Source organism: Misgurnus anguillicaudatus, chromosome 13 (assembly GCF_027580225.2).
Source record: "Misgurnus anguillicaudatus chromosome 13, ASM2758022v2, whole genome shotgun sequence".
Taxonomy (NCBI): Eukaryota; Metazoa; Chordata; class Actinopteri; order Cypriniformes; family Cobitidae; genus Misgurnus; species Misgurnus anguillicaudatus.
The window spans coordinates 2,534,443-2,554,286 of record NC_073349.2 but is presented as its reverse complement, the minus strand read 5'-3'; the positions used below and the strand labels follow the sequence as shown (position 1 = coordinate 2,554,286).

General features: G+C 38.5%; 1 long non-coding RNA gene across 1 annotated transcript; it reads left to right on the top strand.

Annotated features, from left to right (window-relative positions):
- The first annotated feature begins 6,130 nt into the window (after nt 1-6,130).
- Nucleotides 6,131-17,580, top strand: LOC129431356 (uncharacterized). The gene is made up of 3 exons (XR_012373035.1): nt 6,131-6,639; nt 7,200-7,281; nt 15,930-17,580. It is a non-coding gene; the product is annotated as an uncharacterized lncRNA (long non-coding RNA).
- Nucleotides 17,581-19,844: the final 2,264 nt, after the last annotated feature.

Genomic DNA, 19,844 nt, shown 5'->3' with positions numbered 1-19,844 from the left:
TTGCTAAATTCATTTATTTATTTTATGTACTGTATTTATATGTACCTTCTGGGAAATGGTCTAATGTTATTATAACATTAGATGAACTCATATGACTTTATTCTTATCTGTCATACTTAATTCAGAGAGACATCTAACATTAATGAATCTCACAGCCAAATCAGAATAGAAAATAGTAATAGAACATTTCTAAAATGAAGTCATCTGTAAATTTTATGACCCCTACAGTAAATGCTGTATTGTCTGATGTTTTTTTGTCTTATGTTTTCAGTGGTGGGATTCAGCTTATTACACATTTGAGAGTTGTTTTTAGCTTACTTTGAGTATTTCATGTTATGCAAGACTATTACTATTACACTATTATGCATACCTTTGTCTATCATAATTGAATAATGACATTTTATTTGGAGAAAGTGGCTGTTTTTAAGTTTTTAATACTGCCAAAACAGTTTACTGTCAAGCTTTTATATTCATGTTATATATTTATTGTCCAACATTCCCAATTTTTCTGATGCATTTCCTTAATTAAATTTCATATGTTGGTTTTAATTCAGTATGGAAGACACAACGTTTTTAAAATAAACCATTAAAAGGATTTGATGATTACTCTTGAATTTTAGAAAAGAACCGACGCCTTCACTTTTAAAAAAAATGCAATTGCGCAACACTCCTGATTGACAACTAGGAGGACCAATAGTCTTGATGATCCACCCGGAAAAAGAAAATCCTCCGCAATACCTTTAAGTTTCACTTCTTGTATACTTTCTTTCTTTGGGAGCATCATTAGCACAGCAGCCATGAGTTGCACTGGAGTGAAGTCAACTCCCCTTCAACTTTTTGGCTAGAAGAGGAGGAGCTGTCAATCTAGAACTAGTGGACCAATGGTGACCCTAAAGCACGCCCCTGATTTACATGAAACTATAACTGCAACTATAAAGTGCCGCAGGGATGACGTCCAGGCGAACCGTTAAAGATCACATCATGCACACATCTCCTGGAAATCTTGTATAATTCAACCAATCAGAGGACAACTTTGAAATCTGCTGAAGTAAAGAGTTATCAGAAAGTGTCATATGCATGACATCTGATGCTAAGACTGTTCTATGCAAGAATACCGTAGCAATTATTGGGAAAGTGCAGAATGTGGAAAAACAGCATAAGCATTCAAAAATATGAGTGGAAAATATCATAGAGAAGAAAAAAAACGACATTGCCTACCCCTGAAGGAGCCTCACATCACAGCCATACATAATCAGGACACTTTCATGTAATGGACCAGACATGCAAATATCATACTTGGTCTTATTAACCGATGTTAAGTAAAATGGTTTGTTTCAGGCTGTATTTCTGCTGTAGTACAAATACTGCCATAACTTTGTGTTTTATTATTTTCTCTATTTAAACTACTTTCTTCCAATGCTGAACTGCATGTTTGTGTGTGTATGTTAGAATAGTATGTGTTTAGTCTAGTATATAAAGTCTGGTTCATATCACACGTGATGTTGTTTGTTGTTCATGCTCATATCTGAAGTCTCTAAAAAGATACTGCTCTTAAATTTTAGGATATTAATAATTTTGGCCAAAAGAGTTATATCCTACTTCAGACTACAGTCCAATCATTTATTTTGATCCAGATATTTATAATTGATAATAATCAATGTGTACTATTTCTAGATAACATATGACATGATATAGGCCTAGATCTGTGTACCTATAGTATAAGTTTATTGAAAGTGCATTGTTGCATTATGGGGTATACTTCAAGTACACTGTAAAAAATGATTCATTCAATTTACTAATTTTTCTTAAGGTAAGTGGTAGCAAGAAGGTCATCGGTTTGAGCCCCAGCTGGAAGTCTTTCTGTGTGAAGTTTGCATATTCTCTTTGTGTTTGGTGAACTAGAGATGTCAAATGGCACTTCCTTCAGTCTCTGTAAAGATAAACTTGTGTATAGATTAACCAGTTCTATATAACCATGAATATAGTGCTGGAATGGCGTTAATAAATAAGTAAACATGTTCATCTACTTCAGTAATTCCAGTCAAAATAAATAATAACGCTATAGCAGCATTTTCAAGAATTTTGTTTCCTTAGTTTTAACAGTTCCTGTTCAGGGCCTTTTCTGTTCAGAAAAGACTGTACCCCTGCGTCATTGATGGGTTTGGATGATAAGCGTTTGGCTCAACCCTGCAAGCAAGCCTATGATGGCGCAGGTTTGCTCATTGGCAAAACATTGGCCCCTTAGCGCTGGCCCTCACTTAGCCCCCAGGAAGCCCTCACACAGAAAAATAACACTGCTGGATGTATATATTGTCCCGATCTTACAGAATGTTAAAAAGTAACACTGAAGCAGAATTATAAGTTCTGTTATCCTCTTTCTCACCATCTCTGTCTGAAACCTAAAATTGCATTTTACATCTTGTAGAGTCATTTTAGATGTTGGCTGTTTCATTTAAAATCACCATTATTGTGATCATTGTTTGCTTTAGTTGAACTTGACTCTTGACTCTTACCTTACCTATAACTTTGTGTGTTTAAGACATGTTTGTTATGGTAGAGAGAAGACAATAGTGCAACTCGATTAGTGGGATTAATTTTAAAATTATTTAATTGTTTATAAATACATAATCTGGCCCCAAGTTAATTATCTGAACTACTACTTCCATACATCCCTTCTAGAGACTTAAGATCTGGTAACCAAAACTTCTCATGGTTCCGTCTGCAAGGTTAAAACAGAGATAAAGCCTTTCTGTCATGGGCCTTGTGGAACAGCCTGCCAACACACCTCAGAGCTGCTCCATCTTTATGTATTTATAAATCTTTATTAAAAACCCATTTGTTTCCCTTAGCTTTTGGCAAATGACATACAGAAATCTACTATTTATGTTATTATGTGTCTTGCTTAAATGTGTTTTACTTTCTTCTTGATTAGTATTTTGTGTGTTTATGTGTTTCTTTGGACTTGATTTAACTCTTAAAAAGGTTTATTCTGTATAGCACTTTGGTCAGTCTGGTGAAAACTTTTAAATGTGCTTCATAAATAAAAGAAATAGAACATGCTCCCCCCCAAATAATCAAAACGACATATGTCCCCCCTCCCCCAATAATTGACGTGGCTCCAGACTGCACCTAAGATGCTCGCATCAGCGACCAAAAGGAGCGGTGAATCAAACAATCCGTTTTAACTTGATAATTTTTATATAAGAGGTCATCATACTTAAATGAACACCCTGCATGTTTCAAAACTGAAAATGTCCTCTTTACCTAATTATTATTTTTTTTTTGGCACCAAGCCAAGAAAATGGTTGGTTCGGGAATGTGCAGAAATATGATGTCAGAGTAGAATTGAAACACCTCCCCAAACCCAAATACAACAACCACTTTTTTTTTAATGATTGTGCTTTATTTTGTATCAAAATGTGTACAATCAAAGCATCATGTAGCAACATTGTAAGCATAAAGGATTACAAATAACAGTTAAAGTAAAAGAAATACACTTTAAGGAAAAAAGAGAAAAAAAAGAAAAAAAAAATAGAAAATACAATAAAATACAACAACCAGTTTTATTGGAAAGGGTAACCAAAATTACTTTTAAATATATTTTTCCTGAAAGACTTTTATTTTGACGCGGTGATTTGTTATGAGTAACCATGGAAACGGAGTCTTCGAAGAACCTGGGAACAACACAGACGCTGGAGGGTCGGACCATAACATTAGGAATGCGTAGTTAAAGTTTGTATTTGAAGAAGTTACAGCTCGCGTGGGGAATGTTTGTTTACTTTGTGTACCGCGGATTCGTTTGTAAAGAAGCCAAAAGTCGACGCTGGATTTGCAGAGAGACTGTGATTAAAAGCACCACTAATAACGTTATTGGATCTGACAAAAATGACACAGCATAGCTTGTGAAAAAAAAGTGTGCTTAAGTGTACTTTTATAAAGTGTACTTATGACATAAATAACACACAGTAGGTAAGACATTTTACTTTATTTAAGATAACGTTAGCGTTTCACTATTGCTTTTGTAAGAGATGTCCTGTTGTAACATCCGTGTCTAAACAGGTATGTTTGACTGTTTTAATTTACTAAAAACATTAAACGATTAATAAAGGTGCAACACTTAACAATATATAACGATAGAAATATACAAAGTTAGTGATAAGGAAGGACTTACCAGCCGCAATTTAGATTTTGATGCCCGCTTACAGTGTTGTGTAAGTTACGGTAATTTAGGCAAGTTGCGTTTGAAAGGTCCAACACTCAACAAAGCTTTTTTATCATATAAGTTAACAATATAGCCTATTACTTATTGCTTTTGATGTTTTTGAATGTAAAAACCACGCGAACATCATAAGTAGACCTCAGACAACAGTATAAAACAATAAAATCGACAAATTCATTGCCCCTTTGCGAGTGCTGCTGTTTTTGTCAAGGTCAATTTACACGTTATGATTTTAATGTTTGTATGCTGTAACTTTTAATGTGCGCGCAGCAGAAGTCTATCATCATTTCTTGCGTTAGCGTAATAAAATGAGACGCAGCACGTTTCACATAGTCAAAGGCTCGGAATAACGTTACTTGATAGAAGTGTTCGTTCTTCGTTCAGGGTAACGTTAGAGTGCCAAACGTGTGTAAGCAAAAATCACCCTCCACGACAGAAAAACAATATCAAACAGTCGTTTTTGTGCAGCACCACCCCAGAGCTGATGAGACGTGATCTGCAAATATAAAACTAGCTCAATTTGTGTACATACAGCTTTAATCTCTTCAACAGTAACATTACTTAACTCATCAGAAAAGTACTACCAATCTCTAAAACGGTAACTTAAAAAAATACATATTAAGAATATAATTCAGAAAATCCAGCGCATTATTACATTAAACGTAATAATATAACATAATAATGTTAAACTAATTATATTTATAGTAAAAATTATCCCCAAAATAGCACCTATAAGCCTTTCTAAGACTCAACTCATTATTTATTCAAATACAACAGCCAATAGTAAGTCTCCGAGTGCACGCACCCTTCAATATTTTTTATTTTGTTTTTAGTAGCTGCCCTGTTTATTAAAATTTGAATATCCAGTTTGGTTGTAATATGATATTGTAGATATAAATTATATACAATTGTTACAGTAAGCATACAGTCTTCATGCCGTCTGAAAAACACATTTTGGCGGTTTGTCATTATAGAGCTCGCATTTGAAAATCATAACGTATATGAGTGGGGAGATGAAGCTCTTTTTACTTAGAGACCCGCCGCCATTGGTAAGTTAACGTTACACTTTAATATGCTACAGATGGACGTATATATTTTGCGGTCTTGTATGTTTTAGTAAATAGCGCGAAATGTTCAAGCTGTGTGGTTAACGTTAGGCCTTAAGTACACTGCGGTAATTTACTGGAGTGACAACCGAATTCTCCTTACTAATTAACTCTCGCAAAATGCAGATAAGTCATATGCTGGATCCCAAACCGCCTACTTCCATACTATATAGTACGTAAAGTAGCGATTTTCACGCACTATATAGTATGGAAGTAGGTAAGTAACCTTTACAGAAACTAGTGTGTAACCGAACTGAAGAAATAGTTGTTGAGATATTTTGGTTTTACTACAGTTAAAAAAAACTTGGTTTTTTTTAGTAAACAACACTTTTACCACAAAACATGGTTTAATTTTCGCAAGGGTGCTTCATGGACATTACTGGCCTCTATTCTAAAAAAAAAGCCTAAATGGAGGAAAAGTGTTCTGCACGCGGAGGCATGAGCGCTTAACTTAGTGTTGCCAGATCTTGCACGAAAAAAAAAAACATTACTGGAAATCCCATTACAAAGCGAAGTAAATCTTATTGCTTTAACGTTACTCAAAGATTAAAATATTGCGATCGGCACATTTCCACTTTAAAAACACCAAAAACTACGCTTCATGAACCAAAGCCTTGGGCCACAGCGGTAACTTATGTAAGCCCCCCCCAAAAAGACGTGAACCTGGCAACACTGCGAGACAGCGCTGAGAGAAACACAAATGTTTTTCACAAATGTGTACAGCACAACGCGAAGACGAAGGATTATTGCAAAACGTAACGCTGTAATATTTTAGTCAAAGCAGTGAATATTAGCCACGCGAGAAGGCAGAACGCTGCTGCATAAGTTTGCATGGTGTACGAGAGTCGTTTCATCTTGTATGCTTAAGTTAACCCAGGATTTAGTAATGTAAACATAAATGCATTGTGAAACGTGAAACAGATAACCCAGGAGTCAGTTTACCCGGGGTTTATTTGTACTGCAGCATCATGGTACTTTTAATAATACTAATAATAATAATAAAGAACCAATAATATAATCGATGAAATAGTTTTCTCATAGACAAATAAATACCATGCAATTCTTTTACAAGAAATAAAACTCCATGCTATATAGGATTCATTTTGAACTACACTGAGCCGCTTTAAACCAGATTTTTTTTCTTTTTTTCTCTCTCTCTCTCTCGCCATGAACCAGATGACATCACATGTATAATTGGTGATGTCATAGAGAACGCTGCTCTCATAAAGCGCTGTTTGCAGTGTGTTTGGTTATTCTATAGTGAGACTCAGAACAGTAAAGGTTGACAACACTCGGGAAGACACTGCAAAGGAGGTAGGAAAGAAAACTTACCAAGCATTGCAATACAAACTTGGCACAACAATAACTGAACACATAATGTACAGAACAGTCGGCAGAGGTTTGGTGTCCTTGTGTAATTCAGCCTGAAGGTGGCACTCTAATATTGATTGGCAGGTTTTACAGTCATATATATATAGACAGTATTATTGTATTTGGATATTTTGTACATGTACATATGTAAGATGCTGAGTTGGTTACACAACTACTGATGTAACCAAAAGAACCTGTTACATATATATTACAGACTTAGAAAGTACTTAGTACTACATACTAAGGTATGAAGCAGCCTTTGTTTACACATGATAAATGTATACATTCAGTGGCCTACTGTTGTAACTACTGTTACATGCTTCTAAGAGTAACAGGGAGATTCAGATTTTTTTTTTTCTTAAAACTGCTACATCAGAAGAACAAAATCTTGTCTTAAAAAGCAAAAATCCAAACAGCATGGTTACATTTTTTCCTTTTATATTGTAGTTGGTTAAAAGCACTTTTTATAATTTTGTGTGTTTATATTTTGTCTCTCTGTCAAGATATGCTATACCTGTTCAGGAAAAGCTGCCTGCAAGGAAAAACATAAACAGATCAATCACCCACCAAGATCTGCATTATCAGGTATTGTGCTTGAGTGTACTTAATTTGTATCTACTTACCTTATCTATCTGTACCTTAGTTTATATAAACTCACCAGTACATTGCTTAAATACATGTAGTGACTTCCTAATTACATCTGCATTACAGAATATTATATAGTGATAAGCTAAAAAGTGTATCGGGGTTGTACTGTACTTAAGTGTACTTCATGTGTATCTACATACCAACACTGCAAAATATTACTTTCTTACTTAGTATTTATGAATTGTTTATGAAAAAAGTAAACTTATTTCAAGAAAATTTTGCTTGTTTTAAGCACTAATTTACTTAAAGTTTATATTTTTTGTCTAAAAACTAGACTTATTTTCCTAGGTCATTTTGCTCATCAAGACAACACATCTTAATTTAAGATTTTTTTTTATATTTTTACTGAAAACAAGACAAAAATTCTAAGTAATTAAGTCATTTTTTGCAGTGAAGATTCATTTTTCATTTCAGTTAAATTGTATTAATTAGTTGATGTACATATTAGAAAAAAATTAAGATATTTTATGAATAAAGTTAAAAGTCACACTGGTACCATTTAATCACACATGTGTTCCAGTTAAGCCTAACTAAATAACATTCAACATGAATAACATGCAATATTCAAAACTCTTCACTTCATGAACAAAGAATGCAACCCTTTCCAATAATCTCTGTTTTGTTACTGAGAAGATTTCCAGCATAGACAATTTTTTATTGTGTCTTCACGGTGACATGCCTCTATGATTCTTGGTCAGGTGCTATAGTTTTTTGTACTTGTCATTATTAAAGGAATAGTCCAGTCCACTTTAAAGATGGGGTCCATTGACTTTTCATAGTAGGAAAAAAATACTAGGGTAAGTCAATCGGCCCCATATTTAAAGTGGACTACTCCTTTAAGTTAAAAACAAGTTATGTTTTGTGGCACTGTACCATTTAAGCCCATCTGTAAATAATTATGAAAATAATTGGCTCTACAAAGTAATTTATGATGTATTTATTTTTAATTTTTAATATGTATAAGTTTTTGTATAGTTTAATAAAATCATGCATATTACCTGCAACCAATCAATTACAACATATAAACTATAGTGATTTTATACCAATTGTTGCTGCTGACCTAAGATCAGCAGGGAATCTCTATGGCTAATTTAAAAGACATGTATAGTTTGCTGATATGTTGAAGGCTACCTTTTGATGTAACTGAGTCTTTTGGGGTATCTTAGGGCTAGAATTAGTCAAGGGAGTTGTATGATTCTTTGGTTCACAACATCCTATTCTGAAAGTTTGATCAATTGACAATTGTACATAAGGACATGTGCAATAAATGCCTAGAGATTTAAGTTTATTTATTATTAAAGTATTTGTCAGTAATACAGTTATTTTAGGGGAAATGTGAATAATTGCATTGCAGGCTGATTGTGTTTTTTCTGGGCCTGTTTAACCCTCTATGGCATGACTTTTTATTTTTTGGGGAAAAAATATTTCACCTCACTTTTTGGAAGTTTGGGATTTCACTGATAAAATATCCATCATACATTTTATCCCCCCACCACCCCTGACTCAGAATTTATTATTTTTTATTATTTTTGTGCTACAATGGTACAAAAACACCAAGGTTTTTTATATGATAAATATAAGCATTATATGCATTAGAAAAAAATCATCAATCACAAATTATTCCAGCCAAACATGCACACTACTAATTGTAACTAACACTGCATGTTTAAATGTTTCCACATTTTCATATAAACATATAAACCAACAAGTGTGTGTGTGTGTGTGTGTGTGTGTGTGTGTGTGTGTGTGTGTGTGTGTGTGTGTGTGTGTGTGTGTGTGTGTGTGTGTGCGTGCGTGCGTGCGTGCGTGCGTGCGTGCGTGCGTGCGTGCGTGCGTGCGTGTTTGTGTGTGTGTGTGTGTGTGTGTTATGCATCATTTTGGCATGATATTGCCTGAACAAAAGTGGTCTAACTGCACAATGTTGCCCATAAAACTAATTAGTCATGTTTATTTGTGCCCAAATTTTTCTGAATGGTTTCATGCATATAATTGTGTTAATAGTGTCCTCTGTAAACATGTTCTGCATTTATTTTCCCCATTTTTATTTTATTTTTTTGAAAATCGTATTTGAATGTGCGGCAACTATAGTTGCCGGTGGGCAAAAAGGTTGTATGCACCCCTTTAATGTGAAATTTTAATACATTTGGCATCTTACTCAAAATAACGGCTTTCAACAGATCAACCTTTATTCATAAACACATTTATTATGTATAACAGTCAAAGAACATTCGATGCGAACCCCCCCCTCAAAAAAATGCATTTAGCTTATAATCTCTTGTTCAATTCAATTCAATTCAATTTTATTTATATAACGCTTTTCACAATTGTTAATTGTTGCAAAGCAGCTTTACATGAGAAGATGTAGAGGAGAACACAGAAAATCAATAGATAATATAAGAAGTACAATATAGCAGCTTAGGATAAACCGTACAAGCGAGCGTATTAATGTAACGTATACAGTAAAGTGCTAAGTTAAGCCAAAGTTGGCTGACTCTCCCGGGGACGAAAAACCCCCTAGGAAAAAACCCTGTGGGAAAAACTCCTAGCAGGACAAAAGCCCTTGGGAGAAATTAATATATATATTTATATATATAAACAGGGTAGGGATAGGAGGCGGGTAAGCAGATTAAACTGGTTCAGCCGGTGGTCGCGCATCGGCTGGGCAACACGTTGAAGGACAGTCAGTAGATCAGTGGTGTGATGACCTTCACAGCAACAGGAAATGGGTCTGTTTGTCCCATTGTCCTCGGGGTCGAGGACGAGACAGGGAGAGAGAAACAGACTTCTATTAGCGTAGGGGCCGGTTGCATGTAGCGCAAGTGTCATGCAGTATTGTGGTTTAAAAACGCTCGGTTCCAGACAGGCTACCTAGTATATTACCCATATGAGGTATATGAGTGCCTTGTTCTAGACAAAATAACTATTGCGGGACAAGTACAATTACTGGACATTTTATGTGAATTCTTTGTTAAAGAAGAATGTCTTAAGTTTAGATTTACGAACGCGTGCTAAGTGATATAAACTGTGACTTGTTCACGTTTTTTTATTATTATTTTTATTTATTTATTTTCTCTGTTGCATTCAGTGCTTTCTTCCAGAAACAACGGACCATATGTCAGCTCCAAATCAGTTCATATCACTTAGTTCATATCACTTAGCACATTGTTCGTGGCTCGACTTGTCGAGTCTGTTTTTCAAGATGTCTGCTGTCTGAATACGCGTAATGTGCTGTCTTTATGAAGTAGCTCCTTATTAAACTGTTTGTACACTTACAAAGTTCTCAATGTTTCGGTTTGCATGTAAGGACCCTCATTATGCTACTGTGATAGTGTGAGGCTATTTTGAGACTTGTTAGTGGTATTAACTAGCGATTTACTTGTACTTACTCTTTGCCCCATATACTAGCGCTATACGCTAATCTGTTTTTATTGATAAAAAACTCTTTACATTCGATTATCATGAAAACGCATCCCAGAGAACGATCTACTCGGTAACCATGTGTTTATTACCCCTAGGTTCATTTTTCACCAGAGTTGTCCTTTAATGAAAATAATATGAAAATAAATCAATAAAATGGGCAACCAGTCTTTGGAAGAAGAGGAGATCTCTGTCTCCCTCTTTAAATGACCTGTATGAATGGATTTTATTCCCTATCAAATTAAGGTCTAATGGACAGTAGAGATGATAGTTAAAGTGTTTTAGGTATGATATTATGAAAGAAAAAAGCACTAAAAAAGACCAATAACCTTGATTATTAACCTATTGACACAGTATACACCATTTCCCCATGATACATCTACTTACAAGGCATTTGCCCACCGGCAACTATAGTTGCCGCTTGGACTTTTGACTAAGTATATAAAAAACTATAGATCTCTTGTAAGATTTGTTTTGTTTGGATGACTCTAGAGACCTTCATGATTATGTAGATACATAAATGTCAACCAATAATATTTGTTAGTAAAATGAAAATTACCTTTCTTTGGGAGGGTTTGCCTTCGCCATGTTTCTTGGAAGAAGAGGTAAGAAGTTGACAGCCTCATGTGACAGAAAGGAGATAAATACCTTTTCTTTCTTTTTTAAATCCTTTATTTGGTTGTTAGCTTGCATGTCATTCAGAAATAAAACATGTATAACATCTAAAAAAATCTTTAAAAAAGGAAAATGACAACTATGCACTGTGGCAACTATAGTTGCCGGCGGGCTGAAATGGGTTAAGTGGAATCATTTGTGATTGCTGTTTGTTAGAGTTAAACTTTTTAATGCATAGATCTTATCAGATAAAAAACCTTGGTGTTTTAGTACCCTCATAGCACAACGTTGCCCTGGGGCAACAAACAAAAAACACGTTCTAAGTATAAAAAAAACTAAGAAAGTCTTCAGACAATCAGACATACTTCTTGACATACTGCTGCACATACACATATTTTTCTGTTAAATTATTTCAATTTAAATATGTTAAAAAGTGATATTTATCCTGCCAATTGGTGGCACTGCATCCCATGTGGCTTTGCTTCCAAAAAGCACTGCTCCACCCCCAAACAAAAGGTCACAACCATAGATATGTATAAAGGCTAGATGGCTCGTCCGCGCTGCTGGCCAATGGAGTGCAACGTCCGCATTTTGGCGGCCATCTTACGACAGGGCGCTCGCTCACTCGTAGCATTGAGTTTTAATGATGCAGGTACTTTTAAATGACCATAACTTGCTTAATTTTTTACCGATTTTCAAACGGTTTGGTTTGTTATAAACGTCAAAGATGTACCTATGACACTGCATACCTATACTAAAAATAAAAAATAAATTCATGAAACATGTTAAAGCATCCAGAATTATAGCCACGTTAATAACGTTTGTAAAAACCCAAACCGTTTGAAAATCGGTAGAAAATTGAGCAAGTTATGGTCATTTAAAAGTACCTGCACCATTAAACTCAATGCTACGAGTGAGCGAGCGCCCTGTCGTAAGATGGCCGTCAGGTGATGCCGTTAGGGACTCCGCCTTGAGCCATCTAGCCTTTATACATATCTATGGTCACAACCACTTTAGCACTTCATTTCATTGGAGAGACATGTCAGGTGATATTATACATATATTTTTTTAAATAAAAAAAATGTAAGGGGCGGTGTGAGGCTCAAAAAGATAGTTTGTTGCCTGAGGACAACACTGTGCTGTAGAGGGTTAAATCACACATCTACTTGAAAATTAACCATGGTTTATTATAGTGAATGTGTAGTTGATTCTCTGTAAAGCACTCCTGGCTGACACAAGCTCTCATTTTAAGAGTTAGAAGTAGAGAGTTAGAAGGGCCTGCACTGTCAGGAGTGTTATAATCTCTATATGTAAAGATTATTATACTTTGTTTAAAATGAACCAAAAAGAAATTGTAAAGACCAAAACTCTAACACATTTGAATAGAAGTAGGGTCCCTTCTGGATTGGGATGCATGTATGTCATTTTTTCATTTCAATTAATCCATAGGTCTGAAAAATGGGTACTCGTTTAACTAGGGGCGGGGCGTATGCGTCATGGTGAAAATAACATATTTTTATAAAAAAAAACTCAAATAAAACTTGATTTTGAAGAAACTATGACAGAAAAATGAACACATACTAGATTTTTGATTAATTAAATGTTTTTAACAGAAACCTCTAACAGGAATAGCTGCGTGATAAAGTGAAACTAAAGGGTTAATAAACACAAATGGAAGCGATTTCTATATGACGCACTCTACGTAGTATTCAGCCTTATATACAACATAACTGTATTATACAACATGCATCTATCTGCACAAAATGCAAGACTTACATTAATGTACTGGATAGAAAGTTTAACCCCCGTTGTAGATGTGCACAATAACAACACGCTTTAAAACACGTCCAGTCAAAGCATAAGCTTCATAACATTAATCAGCTTTTAGTCTTTTGCTATCATATTAGCGATTAGCTGTGTCGTGTCGTCCTCTAACCTGTTCTCAGTCAGGATGTAACGTTAATGATCGAATGGCTCTCTGGTATCTCTTGACATTGGATGTTTAAATATTGAGATGATATGACACATCTTGTGACGGCGCTGTAAATTTTGCACCTGAAGTGAATCCGAAAACGACTGCATCCTTTTAAAACCATAGTGCCTCAGTGATGTGAGGCTTCACAGCGTTGCGCGGATCAGTGAGGTTGCACAACGGGGTTGTGTGCATAGGAAGCTTTTGAATCATGCATGGTACTGATGTCAGCTTATGTCATCTAACACGACGTCAAACACGGACCCAGTCTTCACTACCACAGGTGCTTGTAATCATACCTGCCAACTTTTCAAAAAACCTTGGAGTGAGGGGTGATCAAAATTATGCCGTGCATGCAGCCACACAACTTGGTGGCTTAGATATCAGAGAAATGGAATTAATTTAATTTGGTAGTACCCTGAATTCTGATAGGGTTGATAGGGGCAGCCTACAGGAGACCAGTGTTTAAGATTTGATTAGGTAGGTTGATTGATTTTTTATGAGAATGGTAAAAGCTATGGCAGCTGAGTTTACATTTACCACACTAAATGTTCACAGACGCACAAACAAATAATTTCTTTCCAGATTTAAAATATATGAAGAGTTTGGTTCCAAAACGCAACAAATCCATTTTGACAAATTTTGGTAAAAACGTGTTTTCTATACCAAGAAAGTGACAAGATGAAAACAACTATTTTCTGTTACAAACTTTCACATAGCATCTTTAGGTTATAAAAACATAAAAAATTCAAATCCATAAGTTGATTTTCAAAGATTTATTATAAAAACGGATTATTTTTTCCACAAAATGCAATAAATCCATGACAAGTTTTTATTCAAAATGCTATAAATCTATTGAATCAATAGCCTATATAAATGTGCATTCATCTTTGCCATGTTATATTCATTTAGTTGACTAGTTGTACACACTAATTAAAAATATAAACATTAATGTCATTAATCAAAACACTTACTTTGTCATATTAAGATCACTGTCATTGCGGTTACGACGTCGCTTAACGTCTTTCACAGAGATCAGCTGTAAAATGTTTTTGGTCCTGCTCGATTTTCGTTGACTTTGAGTAAAATTATGTAAAGTTTTTCATAAGATCCTCTGGGGTCAATGTGTTAGCATGAGAAGCTTGATGCTGTCGGGAGAACAAGCACCCGTCTCCCGAGTGCCTCTCAGGGAAATATTAGATGCTGATGGCTTACGTTTCTTTTCCATCACAGAAAACCATCACAGGTTTAGCGATGCAATTAAAGTATTATTTTGTTTTGTTTGTTGATCACGAAGTACAAAGTATATGAGGAAAACTAGGACTCCGTGTACTCAGCGCGTCCGCCATTGTTTGTTTACATTGCGTGACTGGTGAGCTGTAATATCAGAAATGGATTTATTGCGTTCTGTAAAAAAGGAGGACTGGCGTTTATCGCATTTTGGGAAAAAAGGGAGAAAAGATGACAGAATAACACGGCGGATATTGGATTTTGCGTAAAATTAAGAATTTACTTTTAACTACTGACCTGATATAATACTGATTTTGGCAGTAACTCATTTTTTTCAAAAATGGCGTTTATCGCGTTTTGGAACCAAACTCTTCATATCCTCCTAAGACCTGGGGTCTCATTTAGAAATCACAACCTTTGCATGGAAACTGGTGTACACACGTTTTCATTAAATAACAGGATTTGAGAGACTCATTTCAAGATTTATTTGTTAAATAATTTAACAGTATAAGTGTATTAAATACTTGAATTAAGCACAGGTTCACAGGAGGTTTTTTTACTATCTGGAGGTTGATGGAGCCTCCTCACTTTCCAGGTTTCTTTTCCTTGATGATGTTACGGCAACATACCTTTTAATGTTGGCCACCATGCTTTCTCTGCAAACGAAAAGATTCAAAACATTAAATACATATCTAGAAATCAGTCTCCCTTCCTTTGACAAATACAATAAGCCTTAATTTAACTTAATTTAACGCATGGATTGCGGTGCAGGGCAGGCGCGGGTCGCGGTTCACCCCAGGGTCTCATTTAAGAGTTAGAGCAGGGCCTGCACTGTAAGGTGGTGGGAGGGAAACAGGAAGGGCCCTGCTTTCGAAACACAGAAGCGTCTAATGGTAAACACCTTGTTTTATAACATCGGTGTTAAACCATGTTCATGCTTCATGCGTTAAAAAGCTTCGTACTTAAACATGCTAACAGCTGAACTAAGCTTCTGTCAAACAGTTTTAAACGTTCAGGTCAGGATTTGTCAAGCCAACTCAAAGTTTGTCTACAAACTTTAGCATGTAGTTAGAGGTCATTATACTCTGTCCAAGAGGCACATATAACCTGAAGGCCTCACGCTTTTAGATATGAAACGCTGACACGTTTGATGATAGGTTTGGTGGTTGGGCTATACATGTTTTTGAAATATCTCCCATCTCTGGACATACCGCAGCGTCATGGTGTTGATGCATTAAGTCGGGGGGTTGGGCCATACATTTTTTTGAAATAATGCCCATCTCTGGACCTACCACTGCGTCATGGTGTTGATGCATCAACACCATGAAGCAGCACCTCGTTTCTTTCACAGGGAGCCGAGTGACGTGGCTGAGACGTTAAGGGGCGAAGGATCCGAAAACTCCCCGCGGGACTCCTCGCCCCCTGACAGGACCCAGCGATGACACTGAGAGCGTTACGGCCCGCCGTGAGTAGTTCCACTTTTCATGCATCGGCGTACAAGAGATGGGCATAAATTCATGGAAATGTTATTGCCTGTTATTAAATGTGCTGTTTCTGCAAGTCAAGCGCAAAGATGGTTATTTTCAGAATGTGCCCGGTTTACACCGTTGTGCCCTGTCCGCCCTCAGGTTTAGGTCGCTCCAAGGTGCTGCCATTAGGTTCGCTTGTTTCCTAGCTCGGGATGCAGCGCCCTAGGCGGGACTAGCGGCTTGGCTGCCCCGGCTCCGTGCCGCCCGCTTGACGCGCACCCTGCGTGCGCAGACAGCTGTGGCCTGTACCGCACATGGATTGCGGTGCAGGGCGGGCGCGGGTCGCGGTTCACCCCAGGGTCTCATTTAAGAGTTAGAGCAGGGCCTGCACTGTAAGGTGGCGGGAGGGAAACAGTAAGGGCCCTGCTTTCGAAACACAGAAGCGTCTAATGGTAAACACCTTGTTTTATAACATCGGCTTTAAAGCATGTTCATGCTTCATGCGTTAAAAAGCTTCGTTCTTAAACATGCTAACAGCTGAACTAAGCTTCTGTCAAACAGTTTTAAACGTTCAGGTCAGGATTTGTCAAGCCAACGCAAAGTTTGTCTACAAACTTTAGCATGTAGTTAGAGGTCATTATACTCTGTCCAAGAGGCACATATAACCTGAAGGCCTCACGCTTTTAGATATGAAACGCTGACACGTTTGATGATAGGTTTGGTGGTTGGGCTATACATGTTTTTGAAATATCTCCCATCTCTGGACATACCGCAGCGTCATGGTGTTGATGCATTAAGTCGGGTGGTTGGGCCATACATTTTTTTGAAATATTGCCCATCTCTGGACCTACCACTGCGTCATGGTGTTGATGCGTCAACACCATGAAGCAGCGCCTCGTTTCTTTCACAGGGAGCCGAGTGACGTGGCTGAGACGTTAAGCGACGAAGGATCCGAAAACTCCCCGCGGGACTCCTCGCCCCCTGACAGGACCCAGCGATGACACTGAGATCGTTACGGCCCGCCGTGAGTAGTTCCACTTTTCATGCATCGGCGTACAAGAGATGGGCATAAATTCATGGAAATGTTATTGCCTGTTATTAAATGTGCTGTTTCTGCAAGTCAAGCGCAAAGATGGTTATTTTCAGAATGTGCCCGGTTTACACCGTTGTGCCCTGTCCGCCCTCAGGTTTAGGTCGCTCCAAGGTGCTGCCATTAGGTTCGCTTGTTTCCTAGCTCGGGATGCAGCGCCCTGGGCGGGACTAGCGGCTTGGCTGCCCCGGCTTCGTGCCGCCCGCTTGACGCACACCCTGCGTGCGCAGACAGCTGTGGCCTGTACCGCACATGGATTGCGGTGCAAGGCGGGCGCGGGTCGCGGTTCACCCCAGGGTCTCATTTAAGAGTTAGAGCAGGGCCTGCACTGTAAGGTGGCGGGAGGGAAACAGGAATGGCCCTGCTTTCGAAACACAGAAGCGTCTAATGGTAAACACCTTGTTTTATAACATCGGCTTTAAAGCATGTTCATGCTTCATGCGTTAAAAAGCTTTGTTCTTAAACATGCTAACAGCTGAACTAAGCTTCTGTCAAACAGTTTTAAACGTTCAGGTAAGGATTTGTCAAGCCAACGCAAAGTTTGTCTACAAACTTTAGCATGTAGTTAGAGGTCATTATACTCTGTCCAAGAGGCACATATAACCTGAAGGCCTCACGCTTTTAGATATGAAACGCTGACACGTTTGATGATAGGTTTGGTGGTTGGGCTATACATGTTTTTGAAATATCTCCCATCTCTGGACATACCGCAGCGTCATGGTGTTGATGCATTAAGCCGGGTGGTTGGGCCATACATTTTTTTGAAATATTGCCCATCTCTGGACCTACCACTGCGTCATGGTGTTGATGCGTCAACACCATGAAGCAGCGCCTCGTTTCTTTCACAGGGAGCCGAGTAACGTGGCTGAGACGTTAAGCGTCGAAGGATCCGAAAACTCCCCGCGGGACTCCTCGCCCCCTGACAGGACCCAGCGATGACACTGAGAGCGTTACGGCCCGCCGTGAGTAGTTCCACTTTTCATGCATCGGCGTACAAGAGATGGGCATAAATTCATGGAAATGTTATTGCCTGTTATTAAATGTGCTGTTTCTGCAAGTCAAGCGCAAAGATGATTATTTTCAGAATGTGCCCTGTTTACACCGTTGTGCCATGTCCGCCCTCAGGTTAAGGTCGCTCCAAGGTGCTGCCATTAGGTTCGCTTGTTTCCTAGCTCGGGATGCAGCGCCCTGGGCGGGACTAGCGGCTTGGCTGCCCCGGCATCGTGCCGCCCGTTTGACGCGCACCCTGCGTGCGCAGACAGCTGTGGCCTGTACCGCACATGGATTGCGGTGCAGGGCGGGCGCGGGTCGCGGTTCACCCCAGGGTCTCATTTAAGAGTTAGAGCAGGGCCTGCACTGTAAGGTGGCGGGAGGGAAACAGGAAGGGCCCTGCTTTCGAAATACAGAAGCGTCTAATGGTAAACACCTTGTTTTATAACATCGGCGTTAAACCATGTTCATGCTTCATGCGTTAAAAAGCTTCGTACTTAAACATGCTAACAGCTGAACTAAGCTTCTGTCAAACAGTTTTAAACGTTCAGGTCAGGATTTGTCAAGCCAACGCAAAGTTTGTCTACAAACTTTAGCATGTAGTTAGAGGTCATTATACTCTGTCCAAGAGGCACATATAACCTGAAGACCTCACGCTTTTAGATATGAAACGCTGACACGTTTGATGATAGGTTTGGTGGTTGGGCTATACATGTTTTTGAAATATCTCCCATCTCTGGACATACCGCAGCGTCATGGTGTTGATGCATTAAGTCGGGTGGTTGGGCCATAAATTTTTTTGAAATATTGCCCATCTCTGGACCTACCACTGCGTCATGGTGTTGATGCGTCAACACCATGAAGCAGCGCCTCGTTTCTTTCACAGGGAGCCGAGTGACGTGGCTGAGACGTTAAGCGGCGAAGGATCCGAAAACTCCCCGCGGGACTCCTCGCCCCCTGACAGGACCCAGCGATGACACTGAGAGCGTTACGGCCCGCCGTGAGTAGTTCCACTTTTCATGCATCGGCGTACAAGAGATGGGCATAAATTCATGGAAATGTTATTGCCTGTTATTAGATGTGCTGTTTCTGCAAGTCAAGCGCAAAGATGGTTATTTTCAGAATGTGCCCAGTTTACACCGTTGTGCCCTGTCCGCCCTCAGGTTTAGGTCGCTCCAAGGTGCTGCCATTAGGTTCGCTTGTTTCCTAGCTCGGGATGCAGCGCCCTGGGCGGGACTAGCGGCTTGGCTGCCCCGGCTTCGTGCCGCCCGCTTGACGTGCACCCTGCGTGCGCAGACAGCTGTGGCCTGTACCGCACATGGATTGCGGTGCAGGGCGGGCGCGGGTCGCGGTTCACCCCAGGGTCTCATTTAAGAGTTAGAGCAGGGCCTGCACTGTAAGGTGGCAGGAGGGAAACAGGAAGGGCCCTGCTTTCGAAACACAGAAGCGTCTAATGGTAAACACCTTGTTTTATAACATCGGCGTTAAACCATGTTCATGCTTCATGCGTTAAAAAGCTTCGTACTTAAACATGCTAACAGCTGAACTAAGCTTCTGTCAAACAGTTTTAAACGTTCAGGTCAGGATTTGTCAAGCCAACGCAAAGTTTGTCTACAAACTTTAGCATGTAGTTAGAGGTCATTTTACTCTGTCCAAGAGGCACATATAACCTGAAGACCTCACGCTTTTAGATATGAAACGCTGACACGTTTGATGA